A 15,741-nucleotide genomic window follows, 5' to 3' on the forward strand; every position below is an offset into this window, starting at 1 on the left:
TTTCCAAATCTTCACCTGTTTTCGCATTTGATTATTTTATTTTGTTTCCTTTTCCACTTACTGTCATTGAAAGAAGCTTAAATCTCCAAGTGCCATGTTCCCCTTTCTTCTTTATTCCAGGTTTTGTGGCCCAGTTATCGGAACAGTTCTACATATGTCAGTTCCCCTTTAAGGCACAGCGACAATGCTTTAAAGCTGTCACTGCACTGGACATTTCAACCCAATGAAATTTAGAACCCTTCATAATAACAAATTTGTGTAGGGAATGGGTGAATAATATTTACAAGAATGCCTGTAAAAAAAAAACAATGAAACAATGAAAAAAAATGAGAGAATGGAAGATACTCACAAAGATGTGATTTGCTAAGACCACATTTGGGTTTTAAAAACATTGCTGAAGGAAGAAATGTCCAAGAGGGATTATTCCACAACTTTGAGATCCTGGGAAGCCATAAACTGGATCTTAGCACTGGTCCTGTGCGACAGGTAAAGTTGGCATAGCACGTTGGTGATATTTATCTGTTGCCACTCAGTCTTCAGTCTGATGAACAATCATTTACCTGTTGCTTAAGGCCTAAAGCCATATACTTTTGGTGCTACTTTTAAAAAGCAATTTAGAGCTGAGCTTTCAAGTCAAATTCATCTTCCTGAGGCAAATGGCCTTTGTCTATCCCAGAGCATCAGTTTAACACATGCTGAAAGTAAATGCAACCTTGCCGATGTTAAACCAAACAGTGTTAACATAACTCTATCGCAGTTCATTTCCTGCCAGGTTTTGACATGTGTGGCACAAATCTTTAAACAGAAGGGCACCGCACCACACTGTTCTGCACAATTTGCAAATTACATTTCTCAGATCCAGCACTAATAGTGTCCGCTTTTTAATTACGGTTAGATGAGAATGTGATTGTACCTAAATGAAGATCTTATTTGCTTAATCGCTCTTGAAGGAGTCCATGGATCAGATTTTATAAGTAATTTATCTGAATGTAGGTTCTAAACTTGCCATCCATCATTGTCACAAACAATGTTCGTATTAATCCGTCAGTGCCTTTATACATTAGTGGCTAAATTCCCAACTGACTGCCATACGGAGGTCATTTCCCAGTTAATCTAGGATAGAACTAATATTTTTGGTCTAATGTTCAAAATTGTCTTTTTTGATGCATATCTTCAATTTTGCTTATGGGGGAAACACAATTGTTTGCTACACTACTCAATCTTAGTGGGATTTTCTTTTTAATTTTATTAACTACATTTAACGAAGACTCATTTTTCATCTGGCTGAGAGGTGTATCTTAAGGAAACATTATTAAGTTGTTCAGTCATTATTTCCACAGATTCATTGAGTTTTGTGATTGCTCAATAGAAGTTTCATCCGTCAAATGCAAATATTAAATTTGGCAGTTGTTGATAGATGAGACGGGACTGTGAAGAGTGCTGGAGTTCTTCAGCATTGGGTGCCTTTGAGTTGTAACTTGGCCGCAGCTGGTGAGGGGTGAGATGGTGGTGAGCCACGTTCTTGAAGTATTGCAATGCAATCTGGTGTAGGTACACACAAAGTGCTGTAAGGGAGAGCATTCCAGGATTTTGACCCAGCAATAGTGAAAGAGCAGTGATATAGTTCCAAGTTAGAATAGTTTGTGACTTGTAGAGGAAATTTCAGGTGATGATGTCTTTGTTATTCTAGCTGGCGGAGGTCACTGGTTTACACAGTGCTGTTGAAGGATCCTTGTATTTGTGACAGATCTTGAGATTTTGGCACAATCCCCAAATGTTAACGAGGAGAACTTTGCAACATCGATTGGGCTAGGTGTGCTTTTGTTATTTCCAGCGCCTAAGTCGATGCTGGATGATCCATCTGGTTTTCGGCTCACCAAATTTTCCTGACTCACCCCCGAAGATGCCCGCCGGTGTTGGGGCCAGAAATCACACCCAGAATCACGTTATTATCATTTCCTAATGTAGAACCATATCCTTGCAGGACTCAGACAGGAGAATACCAGATAAAAGAAAATCCCCTGAAATACAATCAACATATTTATATTTAGATTTAATGGAAGTGTATTGTGCTGGTAGTGGTGTAAGACTAGTTGTTGAAAATCTGTCATTCACTGTATCCCATGTAAATTATGATATTTTTGTTTGGAGCAAAACCAGGCCAGTGGGATGGTCCTGCATCTATACTTTTATATGGCATTATAGATAGCTTGCAAAAATTGTTAAACTTTGAATTATTAAGGTCATAAAGTTAAAAATTCCTAACAAGGCCTCTTTTATTAGTCAGTTACAGTGAAATCATTCTTTATAATGGTACTTTCAGGTTCACTATAATTAATAAGTTAAGGAAACCATTCCCTGGCACCTTTTCTATGTTGATACAGTCTTAATTGTGGTGATGATAAATGGTGGGATGTGCGGTAAGATGGTCTGGTTATCATTATTACTTGCAATCTTGAACACTGATCCCTAACTCCAAACTGAAGGCACTAATGTTAGGTATTGCCTTCGAATAGTCTACTATTCGTCATCAGTAAAGTAATGGAAGGAGTCATCAACAGTGCTATCAAGTGGCACTTGCTTAGCAATAACCTTCTCACTGATGCCCAGTTTGGGTTCCACCAGGGCCACTCAGCTCCTGAGCTCATTATAGCCTTGGTTCAAACCTGGAGCTGAACTCCTGAGGTGAGGTGAGAGTGACTGCCCTTGACATCATGGCAGTATTTAACCGAGTGTGGCATCAAGGAGCCCCAGCAAAACTGGAGTCAATGGAAATCAGGAGGAAAACTCTACGCTGGTTGGAGTCATACCTAGCACAAAGGAAGATGGTTGTGGTTGTTGGGGGTCAGTCATCTCAGCTCCAGGACATCACTGCAGGAGTTCCTAGGGTAGTGTCCTCGGCCCAACCATCTTCAGCTGCTTCATCAATGATCTTCCTTCCAGCATAAGGTCAGAAGTGAGGTTGTTCGCTGATGATTGCACAATGTTCAGCACCATTCACGACTCCTCAGATGCTGAAGCAGTCCATGTCCAAATGCAGCAAGACCTGGACAATATCCAGGCTTGGGCTGACAATTGGCAAGTAACATTCATGCCATACAAGTGTCAGGCAATGACCATCTCCAACAAGAAAGAATCCAACAATCGCCTCTTGACATTCAATGGCATTACCATCACTGAATCCCCCACTACCAACATCCTGGGGTTACCATTGACCAGAAACTGAACTGGACTAGCCATATAAATACAGTGACTACAAGAGCAGGTCAGAGGCTAGGAATCATGCGTTGAGTAACTCACCTCCTGACTCCCCAAAGTCTGTCCATCATCTACAAGGCACAAGTCAGGAGTGTGCTGGAATACTCCCCACTGCCTGGATGAGTGCAGCTCCTACAACACTGAAGAAGCTGGACACCATCCAGGACAAAACAGTCCGCTTCATTGGCACCACATCCACAAACATTCACTCCCTCCACCACTGACGCACAGTAGCAGCAGTATGTACCATCTACAAGATGCACTGCAGGAATTCACCAAGGCTCCTTAGGCAGCACCTTCCAAACCCATGGCCATTACCATCTAGAAGGACAAGGGCAGCAGACAGATGGGAACACCACCACCTGGAAGTTCCCCTCCAAATCACTCACCATCCTGACTTGGAAATATATCGCCGTTCCTTCACTGTCGCTGGGTCAAAATCCTGGAATTCCCTCCCTAACAGCACCGTGGGTGTACCTACACCACATGGACTGCAGCGGTTCAAGAAGGCAGCTCACCACCCCCTTCTCAAGGGCAACTAGGGATGGGTAATAAATTCCCAGCCAGGGAAGCCAACGTTCCGTGAATGAATAAAAAAAAACCTGTCTTTGCCTTTCAAATGCTGACTGACCTAATTATAATTTCAGGTTTTCTGTTTTGATGGGAGAAAAAGCATTGTGCGTCATCAAGCATAATGTAGTCCATCTACTGGGTGACGCCAAATTCACAGGATATGAAAAACCATCAAAGATCATTCAGGTCAGCCGAACTGCAATGTAATATCCCTTTCACACTTGATATATATTATTTTCACCTAGAAGATCGCTTTAAATTGTACTTTTCTTACATTCACTGGGGTATTTTTTAATAGGATTCAAGCCGCTTGGTAAAGCAGAAACCAAGAAACAGAGTTTATCTTTATTGAAAGTTTATTGACTTGTGCAGTCTCACCGCTCTCCTCCCACACAACCCAGTATCCCAGCTATCCCCTTTTTATATATTCCCAATTCATTGACGATTGTTTAAAATAGGTGATATTGATTCAGCCAAAGACCTCTCTTAATTTTCATGTTGCTGTATAAAAGACAGCTGAATCAATATCACCTATTTATTCATTATCATCCAAAGTCAAAATTATCCTACCTATTTTTTGAATTAAATGATTTTGATTTCATTTGAGTCACAACTACAATGGTGGACATCAACATCAAATTCAACAACTTGAACTTAGCATCACTTTAAGATAGTAACATAACTCACCAGAGTTTATGTAGAACCTCAGATTGTATTTCTGGATGATGTTGCTGAGAACTGGATTTAGTTTTGAAAAGGGTGGTGGAGGCTGGTGGGGGTGCATGGATAGATCTTTGGGGGGCGTGAGATAATGGAATGGGAGCAGGAAGTTGAGGTCGATTCTCATATTCTCTTTTTTCACAGTCTTATTTTCTTTTCCCTCTCTCAACTTATTGCATTTGGCCTGGTTTTCACTTGAAAGAATTCACCTGACATGCATAATACACCCTCTTTTTTTTGTTTCATCTTAATCTTTAACTCCCTCATCATCCAAGAGCTTAGGTTTGTTTCCATTGCCTCTCCATTTCATTGGAATGTACATCGGCTGTGCCTGAAGTGTCTCTTCCTTAAAGATCACCCATTGTTCTGTCACAACTTTTCCTGTCAAATTTTGATTCCACTTTACCCTGGCTAGATCTCCCCTCACCCCATTGAAAAGAATCCACTTCCACTTTAGGAGTTCCACTTTGGATAGTTCCTTGCTCTTCCCCACTACCCTAAACATTATGATACCACAATTACTCTTATCCAAGTGTTCGCCCACAGACACTTGGCCCATTTCATTTCCCAGCACCAGATTCAGCAATGCCTCCTTTCTAATTGAACATACTGATCAAGGAAGTTTTCCTGACACAATTCAGAAATTCCTCCCCTCCTTTCCCTTTACTGTAACGTTATCCCAATTGATATTTGGGTAATTAAAGTTCCCCAGTTTCATGGGCTTGATTTTACAGGATGCTACCGGCCCCAGACCCTGGCTAAAAAGTTGGGAGGGAGCCTGCTCATGATCTCAACAGCTTGCCACAGCAATTTGATGCTGGGAGTAACATTAATTGCTTTAAGGTGAGAATTCCACCTCTATCTTGGGAGTAAGTCCCACCTTAGAGAGTTGCCTGCCAATCGGATGGTTGGCAGCTTTGTCTTCTTCTTAGGCAGGCTGTCCCTCGGGGTCAAGGATGACTTGCTTCCACACTAAAAATGAGTTCTCAGGTGACAGAAGAGTCCAATGGGCAACCTCCAGTCTCTGTCAGAGGTGGGGCAGATGGTGGTAGGCGGAATGGGTGGGTGGAGTGCCCAGGTTGCCAGCGCTCTTTTCGCTGTCAACGCTTGTCTTCAGCTAGCCATTGGCGATGAGACTTGAGGTATTCAGCTCCTTCCCGATGCTTTCCCTCCACCTCGGGCAGTCTTGGGCCAGAGATTCCCAGATGTCGGTGGGTATGTTGCGCTTTTTCAAGAAGGCTTTGATGGTGCCCTTGCTCTGCCCTCCTGGGGTTTGCTTGCCATGTCAAACCTCCGCTTGTTTAGGGAGTCTTGTGTCAGGCATGTGGACAATGTGGCCTCCCCAGCGGACCTGGTCAAGCGTGGCCAATGCTTCGATGCTGAAGATGTTGACCTGAGTGAGAACACTGACATTGGTGTGCCTATCCTGCCAATGGATTTGCAGGATCTTGAGGAGGCAGCGCAGGTGGTACTTCTCCAGCGTTTTGAGGTGCCTGCAGCACATAGTTGTTACCGGAGGTCACTGGTAACGATTATTGACTTAGTACAAAGAGGAGAGGAGTCAATTCTCTCTTAACTCTCAATTCTCTTTATTCACGCCATTAGATCATCTACATATAGCTTATACATCTGGTTAAATATAGACATGCAGTTTACAGCAGGTTATACAGTTTTATACCCAAAACTAGGATCTAAACGCACACCCACTAGATTTCTCTGACACTCCCTGAATACTCGAAAAGGAGAGCTGATACCGGCCAGGCGTTCCGTTCTCTCTCTCTTTCACTGTCATCTCTACGTTGCTGACATAGGTTCTTCCACTTCTGTGATGGTTGGTCTCTGGAGTTATCGCTGGTTCCACGCCCGAAATTCTCCATTCTTAAACTGAACCTTATCTCTTCAAGCTGTGCTGTCTCTCTCCCGTTGGTTTAGGCTTGCTTGCCTAGTCTGTGGCATCTTCTCATTGGCTCTGTCCCAAGGACTTAGGTGGCATTACCTCGTTACTCCTTTCCTAAATACGGACTTGTGTCTTATCACATTCCCTTTGTTTTCCAAGAAACTCAGCTACTTTAAACCGGTTCCAGCCAGCTCAGGCCAGTGACTGGACTCAGGTTACTTCAGGTCAAATGTTGCTTATGCCTGTGTCAGCAGTTTGGCTACAGACCCTGGCCCATATAGTCCATGTCTCAGAGCCATATAGGAAGGTGGGTATCACAACTGCTCTTTGGACCATGAGCTTGGTGCTGGGTTTGAGGTCCTGGTCTTCAAACGCTCTCTTCCTCAGGCAGCCGAAGGCTGCGCTGACACACTGAACGCCATGTTGACCTCATCGTCATTGGGGCACAAAGGGGCATGATGGACCTGATCTTCACCATGCAGCAACTGCAAGAGAAATGCAGGCAACAGCACCAACCCTGTACTTGGCCTTCTTTGACCTCATAAAAGCCTTTGACACTGTCAACTGCAAAGGATTATGGAGAATCCTCCACCATTTCGGCAGCCCCCAAAAGTTTGTCATCTCCTCCGCCTGCTCCATGACGACAGGCAAGCCATGATCCTGACCAACAGATCCACCACGGACCCACATCTGGATTAGGGTCAAGCAAGGCTGTGTCATCGCGCTGATGGTCTTCTCGATCTTCCTTGTTGCAAGGCTCGATCTCACCCTCAGCAAGCTCCCCGCTGGAGTGGAGCTAAGCCACAGATCAAACGGGAACCTGTTCAACCTCCGCCGCCTGCAGGCCAGATTCAAGGTTGTCCCATCCTCTGTCATTGAACGACAGTATGGAGACGAGGCTTGCGTCCGCACAGAGTGGGGCCGAGCTCCAAGCCATTGTCAACAACTTCACCGAGGTGTGCAAGAGTATGGACCGTACATTAAACATCTGTAAGACAAAGGTCCCCTACCAACCTGCCCCCTCCAAACCGCACTGCTACCGGGGTTATCAAAATCCACGACAAGGCCTTGGACAACACGGAACACTTTCCACACCTTGGGAGCCTCTTGTTAACAAGGGCAGACATCAACAACGAGGTTCAACATCACCTTCCATGGCAGCTCTGTAGTCCTAGTAGCGTTAGCTAGGAGTGGTGGCCACAGCTGGGAATAAAGGCGATCGCACCATGTCGAGGGTCCCAGACACGTTCAAGGTGAGGAGTCATAGCAAGGGGGCTTGGCTGGGGTGGAGGGTGGTGGGGGGGGGCGTGGGGAGGTGCAGTTTCATGAGGCCGGGGAAGGGGTAAAGTGGGGATGACCTTGAGGGGTCTCCTCTGATGGGCTCAGGAGACACACAAAGGAAGACCTTCCTTTTCCCAACACAAGCCCATGGGCCAGAATTTTATGTCCCATGGGCGGGCGCACGCCTGACCTGTCCAGCCACAAAATAGCACGAGACGATATTGGGCAAGTGTCCTGACGTCATCGTGCATTCGTGTGATATCTCACTCAGTGGACGCGCGCAGCAGTTGGAAATGTGCCCGCTGACAATTAAGCCCATTAAGGAGGCAATTGAATGATTTTTCTTGGCCCGTCAACTTTTACGGTTGGCGGATGGGTCAATCGGCCAGGCGGCCTTTACGTTTTTGCTCAAACCTCGATCCAGGGCGGGATGAGATCTCCACGGGGAAATAAAATAAAAAGAGATATCTGGGGACTGTTTTTTTTCCTGAGGTATGCTTTCAGGGGCTTAACATATTTTTGTTGTTTTGTTTGTTCTGTGGGGGTCTGCAACTCGCTGAGGTGTCTGTCCACCTTCAGTGGGCTCAGTGGAAGCGCTGACCAATGCCCCCGGCAACGTCGGCACCTGCCCTCTTCCTGCCCCCAGCGGCTGAGCCTTTCCTAGCGCGTGTTTCATGCCTGATGGCCATTAATTGGCCAGCCAGAGTGAAATTATCATCAGGGGTTAATAGCGGTCAGGGGCCTGTTTCCCGGCTGCTCCCAGACCGGCCAATCGCGCAAAAGATTCAGGCCCAAGTAGCTAAAGTCTGTTGGACTTCCAGCATGGCATGGGTCTCCCCTCACCAGGGTTAAAACACTGTAGGTGGTGGGATGAGGCCCTTAAGTAGGCAATAATTGGCCAGTTAAGGTCCTCAATAGGACCAAGGGGAGGCAGACCACCCGATGTCTGCCGCACCCCCATCAAATTTCACACAGGTTGGGCGTGGGTGGGTAGGCGCTGGGAAGCCCACCTGCTGGAGCTCATGTGCCCACCCCCGCAACCATGTTCAAACCTGCCAGCGGGAAAGTCTAACATCCAACCCCACCACTCTGCAGCTCCTTCACATCTCTGTGATTTCTCTGCAGATTTGCTCCTCTAACTCTCTCTCACTATTCAGAGGTCTACAGCATAACCCCAGTAGCATGATCATACCCGTTTTGCTTTTCAACAAGTAGATTCTGTACTTGCCCCCTCAAGGACATCCTGTCTTTCCAACACTAGCTGCAGTGAAAAAATTGTTGCTGCTAATCATACTTAATTTAAGCTGTGTGTGCAGTTGAAAGCAACATTTATAAATGTTATTAAATATTTGAGTTGATAAAATAACCATTTCTTTTGCTGTTTTTCCAGCATTATTAAATGTTCTCTTTTAAGCTCAAATACTGAAGATGTGTATTATAAATGATTTCAATTAAAATTTGACGCTGAATTGTACTTTCAGGTTTTCCACCCAGAAATCCTTCTTGTTCCTGTTGTCCACATTCCTCACTGCCCTGGGTAAATATCGGGGGCTTTTGGATTTTCTACATGCATAGAATAGAAACCAAACTTTACATCCTCTACCTGTCATTGCATCCAAGACAATTTATCTTTCTGAACCGTTCTCCAGCTCTCCTTGGCTTTGTGGACCCCCGAGCCTTCAAAAGATGACTTAATAACCTTCCAAATGATTTTTTTTTAACAAGTTCTTGAATCTTCTGATGTAGGCAAATGATGTCTTAACTCTTGCAGAGAATGCTTTGAGGTGGTCTGGCAACTCAGTGTGGTTATGTGGATCACTTTTAAAGGTGGTCATTCAACAGAATAAACACACCTGAGAAGCAATAATTGCCATGTTTGAATTAGCTTTGCACAAAAAAAGCTAACTTCAAAATATTTAATTCCTCCTTTTCTCTCCATGTTTAATTCACTGGGGAGGAGACGTCACCCTGACCGTGGTTCTCAAGGTCCCATGGATCCAAGATGGGTTTAGTCTAGCTTGCTTTTTCTTATTAGATCAAAACCTGGGTTGTTGTAAGATGACTTAAATTATTTGCTCCCAGGTCCTATTTGCATATGCAAATCTATTTCTGGCCAAAGGTGCTGGGTGTCCATTTTCAGGCCTGCTTTGATAATCGGCTCAGGTGAGCACCGGGTGTTCAAGGGGACAACTGTTGTTTCCTTTGCACTCTTGTAATCAGGCAGTTAAATTTGCCATCCATTGTGATTGGGGTTATTATTATACCTGAGTTATACCAACTCAGTGTGCCAGAGAACAACAGACATAGATTTTGGCTTATAAAAGACTCAATGTGCTTGCAGGTGTGGTGTTCAGCCACATAGAGGATTAAAGGATATTGTGCTGAGCCCAAACCCTTGCCTACATGCTTTGAGGTAACAGTAGCTAATGCGTCACTGCTTTACTGTGAAATTTCGTTGCCCATTAAATGGATTAGCCTTGAATTAAAACAACGGACCAACTTCCTATAAAGCTATGACATTGTGAAATTCTTTTGCCCGTTTTATTTTAATGAAGACCTCGAGCCAGTTACATGATGATTGCTTCTTGCTGTGTTTGTAACCTTTACAATGCTTGCAGTTGTGTTACACCTTATCAAGTTGAAGCATCTCAAAATGTAAGTGTTGTTATGCATAGTTAATTGCTTCAGTCATAAAGTCAATTTTCTTTTTATCAATTTCCATTAAGAAATTTAATTCAGGTGGTGAATCGATAACTACCACCCCGTGCCTCCCCATCCACCAGTCCCACTCCTTCACCTTCAATGTCAGAATTCACTCTCAGAAATCTCTCATATTTTTCCACAAAAGTAGTGGTGCATATTTCACATGCAGATAACACACACACTGTTTGCTGTATTCCCTGTCGATATCATAGGCACAATGCATAGTTGTGTCTGGCCTTATTTTTGCAGAAAATGAGACTATTTTTAAGGGGAACTAGTTCTTCATTAGACACTGCTATATGGTCTAGATCCTGTATACTGCAACAAGTTTTGTCTTTCGTTCCTGGAACAATGACAGCAATGGTTTGAGATAAATGCCATGCTGCCCTGAAGCAAACAAAAACTGACTCAGTTCACACACCCAAGGCAGTGTTTACTAAAAGCAAAGTCACAATAGCTGTCTTGTACATAAGCACCAATTATTGTTATTATTTCACCATGACTGAAGTGAAGTGGCTACGCAATGTGAACGAGAGGTCCCAAGTTTTTAGTGCCCAGCCTTTTCAGTTCTAAGCCTAGGTGAGGACTCAGAAATCTAACCCATGGTCTCCCTGAACTGTATAAGTAATTCTGGATTGTCAATTAGCTCAAATTTAAAGTTGCATGTATTGTGTTTTATGCCTCAGAGATATGCGGAGATGACACACATCAGGTTATTTGTGCAAACAGGACTTTTTACAAAAGCATTTTTAAAATGCCTATAGCTACTAGTTTACTTTCAGTTTCTCAGTTGAATTAACAAAGGGCAGAAACATACCTGCCAGGGGCATGTAAAATTCAGCCCAAAACCATATTTTTTTTATTTTTAGTTCTTTTCTCTGAATTTTCCTGTGTTTTTCTTTGAGGGGACAGTTTTCCATTGATTTTTTTAATTCATTTATGGGATGTGGGCATCACTGACTTGTGCCAGCATTTATTGTCCTTCCCTAGTTGCCCTTGAGAAGGTGGTGGTGAGTTGCCTACTTGAACTGCTGCAGTCCATGTGGTGTCGTTACACACACAGTGCTGTTAGGAAGGGAGTTCCAGGATTTTGACCCAGCAATAGTGAAGGAACGGCGATATATTTCCAAATCAGGATGGCGAGTGACTTGGAGGGGAGCCTGCAGGAGGTGGTGTTCCCATCTATCTGCTGCCCTTGTCCTTCTAGATGGTAGCGGTTGTGGCTTTAGAAGGTGCTGCCTAAGGAGCCTTGGTGAGTTTCTGCAGTGCATCTTGTAGATGGTACACACTGCTGTCACTATTTGTTGGTGGTGGAGGGACTGAATGTTTGTGGATGGGATGCCAATCAAGCCGGCTGCTTTGTCCTGGATGGTGTCCAGCTTCTTGAGTGTTGTTGGACCTGCACTCATCCAGGCAAGTGGGGAGTATTCCATCACATTCCTGACTTGTGCCTTGTAGATGGAGGACAGGCTTTGGGGAGTTAGGAGATGAGTTACTCACTGCAGGATTCCTAGCCTCTGACCTGCTCTCGTAGACACAGTATTTATTTGGCTAGTCCAGTTTAGCTCCTGGTCAGTGGTAACCCTCAGGATGTTGATAGTGGAGTATTCAGTGATGGTAATGCCATTGAATGTCAAGAGGTGATGGTTAGATTCTCTCTTGTTGGAGATGGTCATTGCCTGGCACTTGAGTGGTGTTAATGTTACTTGACACTTGTCAGCCCAAACCTGGCTATTGTCCAGGTCTTGCTGCATTTGGACACCGACTGCTTTTAACACTAGAAATAAAATCTGAAGAAATAGGAGCTGGGGTATGCCATTTGGCCCATGGACCGCTCTCCACTACTCAACATAGTTAAATTTTCATCTCAACTCCACCTTCCTGCCCTATCCCCAAATCCCTTAATTCCCATAGTAACCAAAAATCTATTAACCTCTGTCTTGAACATATTCAATGTCTGGGATCCACAGTTCTCTGGGGTTTGAGAATTCCAAAGATTCACAACTAAGGATAAATCCTTGGCCATTTAAGACTGAGATTAAGAAAAATTTCTTCACTCTCTTAATCCCACCCTTAAATGGCCGAACGCTTATTCTGAGTCTGTGACCTCATGTACTAGATTTCCAAGCTAGGGAAACATTTTTTCAGAATATACCCCTGAAGAATTTTATAAGTTTCAATTAAAATCACCTCTCATTCTTAAACACTCCAGGGAATATAGGCCTAATCTACTCAATCTTTCAGAAAACCGGCTTTTAAATTGCCAATAAAAACTGGCTGTAATAATTCTTACCAACAGTCGTATTTCTGACCCACTGAAAACACTGTTGAGTTCTTTTTGTACTATTGCATTTTTCTCTGTTTTTGGCATTTCATCGAGCCATAGAATTTTCAGAACAAAAGGAGGCCCATTTCCTTGCAACATCCCCCATGTCCTTTTCCAGATCCCGATATGAAATTCTGCTGGAAGATTATTCCAAGAGAAAGCAATGAATACCCTGCAAAGTATGATTTATGTTGGGTGCAGAGAATGCAACATGTAATTTCCATTTTAAATATCATTGTCTGCTCACAAAGCAATGTGCACCACAACTTACTGCATTTCTAAAGAGACAAGTGCATAATGACATGATTGGTGAAGTGGTGAGATCACTACGTTAACTATGACATGTGGTGCTATAAATTATTCACATTCAAAAGACATATATCATCCCCACTGAAAAGTGCTTATAAACATTATCTATTCCCATATTTCAAACATCGACCTTTGAAAACTGCAGTAACATCTCCTGTCACATCTAGAATTATACCAAGAGTAGAAGTGGCTTCTTTCTTCCCAGAGTGTGTTTTAGAAAAACATTTTAAGCTGGATTCTAAATCCACTGTTGGTGCTGGTACTGAAGCAGGCACTATAAATGATGTAGTGTTTCTGACGTGTGAAAAGTGCATTTTACCAGGTAACACAATATGTACGAAAGTGTCAGGTTGTATCCAGTTATTTTGTAACTTTCACGGACTTACTTCTCCCTGTCACTGTGTCTCTGGCCTCTGTCTCTGAATCACACTCATTTTCTCAAACTCACTTTCTCTCTCTCTCTTTCCCTCTACATACACTGCCACCTTCGCCAACAACAACTTGTATTTATATAGCACCTTTAATGTAATAAAACATCCAAAGCATTTTGCAGAAGCATTATAAAACAGAATATACTAGCAAGCCATATGAGGAGATATTAGGGCAGACGACCAAAAGCTTAGTCAAAGAAGAAGATTTTAGGGACTGTCTTAAAGGAGGAGAGAGATAGAGAGAGGCAGAGAGGTTTGGAGGGGAATTCCAGAGCCTAGGGTTCTGGCAGCTGAAGGTATGGCCACCAATAGTGCATGACTTAAATTGGGGATGCTCAAAAGACCAGCATTAGATGAGTGCAAGTATCTCGGAGGGTTGTGGGGCTGGGGGAAATTACAGAGGTAAGGAGGGGTAAGGCCATGGAAGAATTTGAAAGCCAGGATGAGAATTTTAAAATTGAAGCATCGTTTAACTGGAAGCTAACGGAGGTCAGAGAGCACAAGGGTGATGGGTGAGCTCCATTTGTTGCGAGTTAGGACACGGCAGCAGAGTTTGGGTAACCTCAGGTTTACGGGGGGTAGAATGTGGAAGGTGCCAGATGTGCTTTTGTCAAGTCTGGAGGTAACAAAGGCATGGATGAGGGTTTCAGCAGCAGATGAGCTGAGGAGGGACGGAGATGGGCAATATGCAGAGGTGGAAAAAGGGGGCCTTAGTGATGTCACAAATATATGGTTGAATATTCATCCCAGGGTCACAAATGACACCAAGGTTGGGAGCTGCCTGGTTCTGTATCGAAGGAGGATTGGAAGGGATTGGGAGGCCTGTGCCTCTGTAATTCACACCCTTATTTTCTGCAGTATCCTTGGATGTAACTCATCGGGTCCTGGTGGCTTATCATCACCAACAGGGCAATGAACATACCTATATAATAATATAATTGATGAATATGCCTTACCCCATTTTGAGACTGTTACTATTTAGCCAGGTGAGTACCCGCTCAAGACTTTCTGTTACTGCAGTTGGGTGACTTGGATTATCTGGGCACAGTGCATAGAGGAAAACTACAAGGATCATAATCTGGTAACAGAGTCCATCTGTTATTTTCAATCCTATTATATTAATTAAGGGAATGTAATCGTCCCACCTGGTTTTCCTCATTGCTCTGTGCCCAGAATCCAATGTACCCAGGCATAAGAATTGGAAAATCTGCCCTATGCTGACACATCAAAAAGAATAAAAGCAAAATACTGCAGATGCTGGAAATCTAGAACAAAAACAAAAATACCTGGAAAAACTCAGCAGGTCTGACAGCATCTGCAGAGAGGGATACAGTTAAAGTTTCAAGTCTGTATGACCCTTCATCAGAACTAAGACCTATAGAAATGAGATGAAATATAAGCTGGTGGAGTGGGGTGGGACAGGAGAGCTCGATAGGGTGCCAGTGATAGGTGGAGGCCAAGAAGAGACTGCCAAAGATGTCATAGACAAAAGGACAAAGGAGTGTTGACGGTGGTGATATTATCTAAAGGATGTGCTAGTGGGGACATTAAGGGAAGCAAGCTAGTGGCAGATGGCCCTAGTGTGGGTGGGGTGGGGGGAAGGGATCAAAATGGGTTAAACGGTGGAGATGAAACCATAGATCGAAATAAATTTAAGAATAGGGAAAAGAAAAATATATTTGTCAAAAAATGATAAATTATTGGAAAAAGGGGGATCGGAAAGGGGATGGGGCTGGAGGAGAGAGCTCATGATCTAAAATTGTTGAACTCAATATTCAGTCCGGATGGCTGTAAAGTGCCTAGTCGGAAGATGAGGTGCTGTTCCTCCAGTTTGCGTTGAGCTTCACTGGAACATTGCAGCAAGCCAAGGACGGACATGTGGGTATGAGAGCAGGGTGGGGTGTTGAAATGGCAAGCGACAAGGAGGTCTGGGTCATGCTTGCGGACAGACTGAAGGTGTTCTGCACAGCGGTCAAAAAGAATGTTTGAAAGATGAAGTGAGTATAACACAGTACCCAATGTCTAGCTTTAGATTTAATTGATATGGAGCAGAAGGCAAACATGCCTTTAAGTTAAAATGTCTTGGATTCATACTCCACTCCAGGGCCAGAATCTTTGAGTTGGTGTGTGGGGGTGGGCCTCACTCGCTGACATGTAAAATACCGTGCGGTGACATTGGGCGTGTGTCCCGACATCACTGCGCGTCATTCAGATTTTCAGTTCGGCGGGTGCACACCGGATTT

This window comes from Carcharodon carcharias, chromosome 10 (assembly GCF_017639515.1).
Source record: "Carcharodon carcharias isolate sCarCar2 chromosome 10, sCarCar2.pri, whole genome shotgun sequence".
Taxonomy (NCBI): domain Eukaryota; kingdom Metazoa; phylum Chordata; class Chondrichthyes; order Lamniformes; family Lamnidae; genus Carcharodon; species Carcharodon carcharias.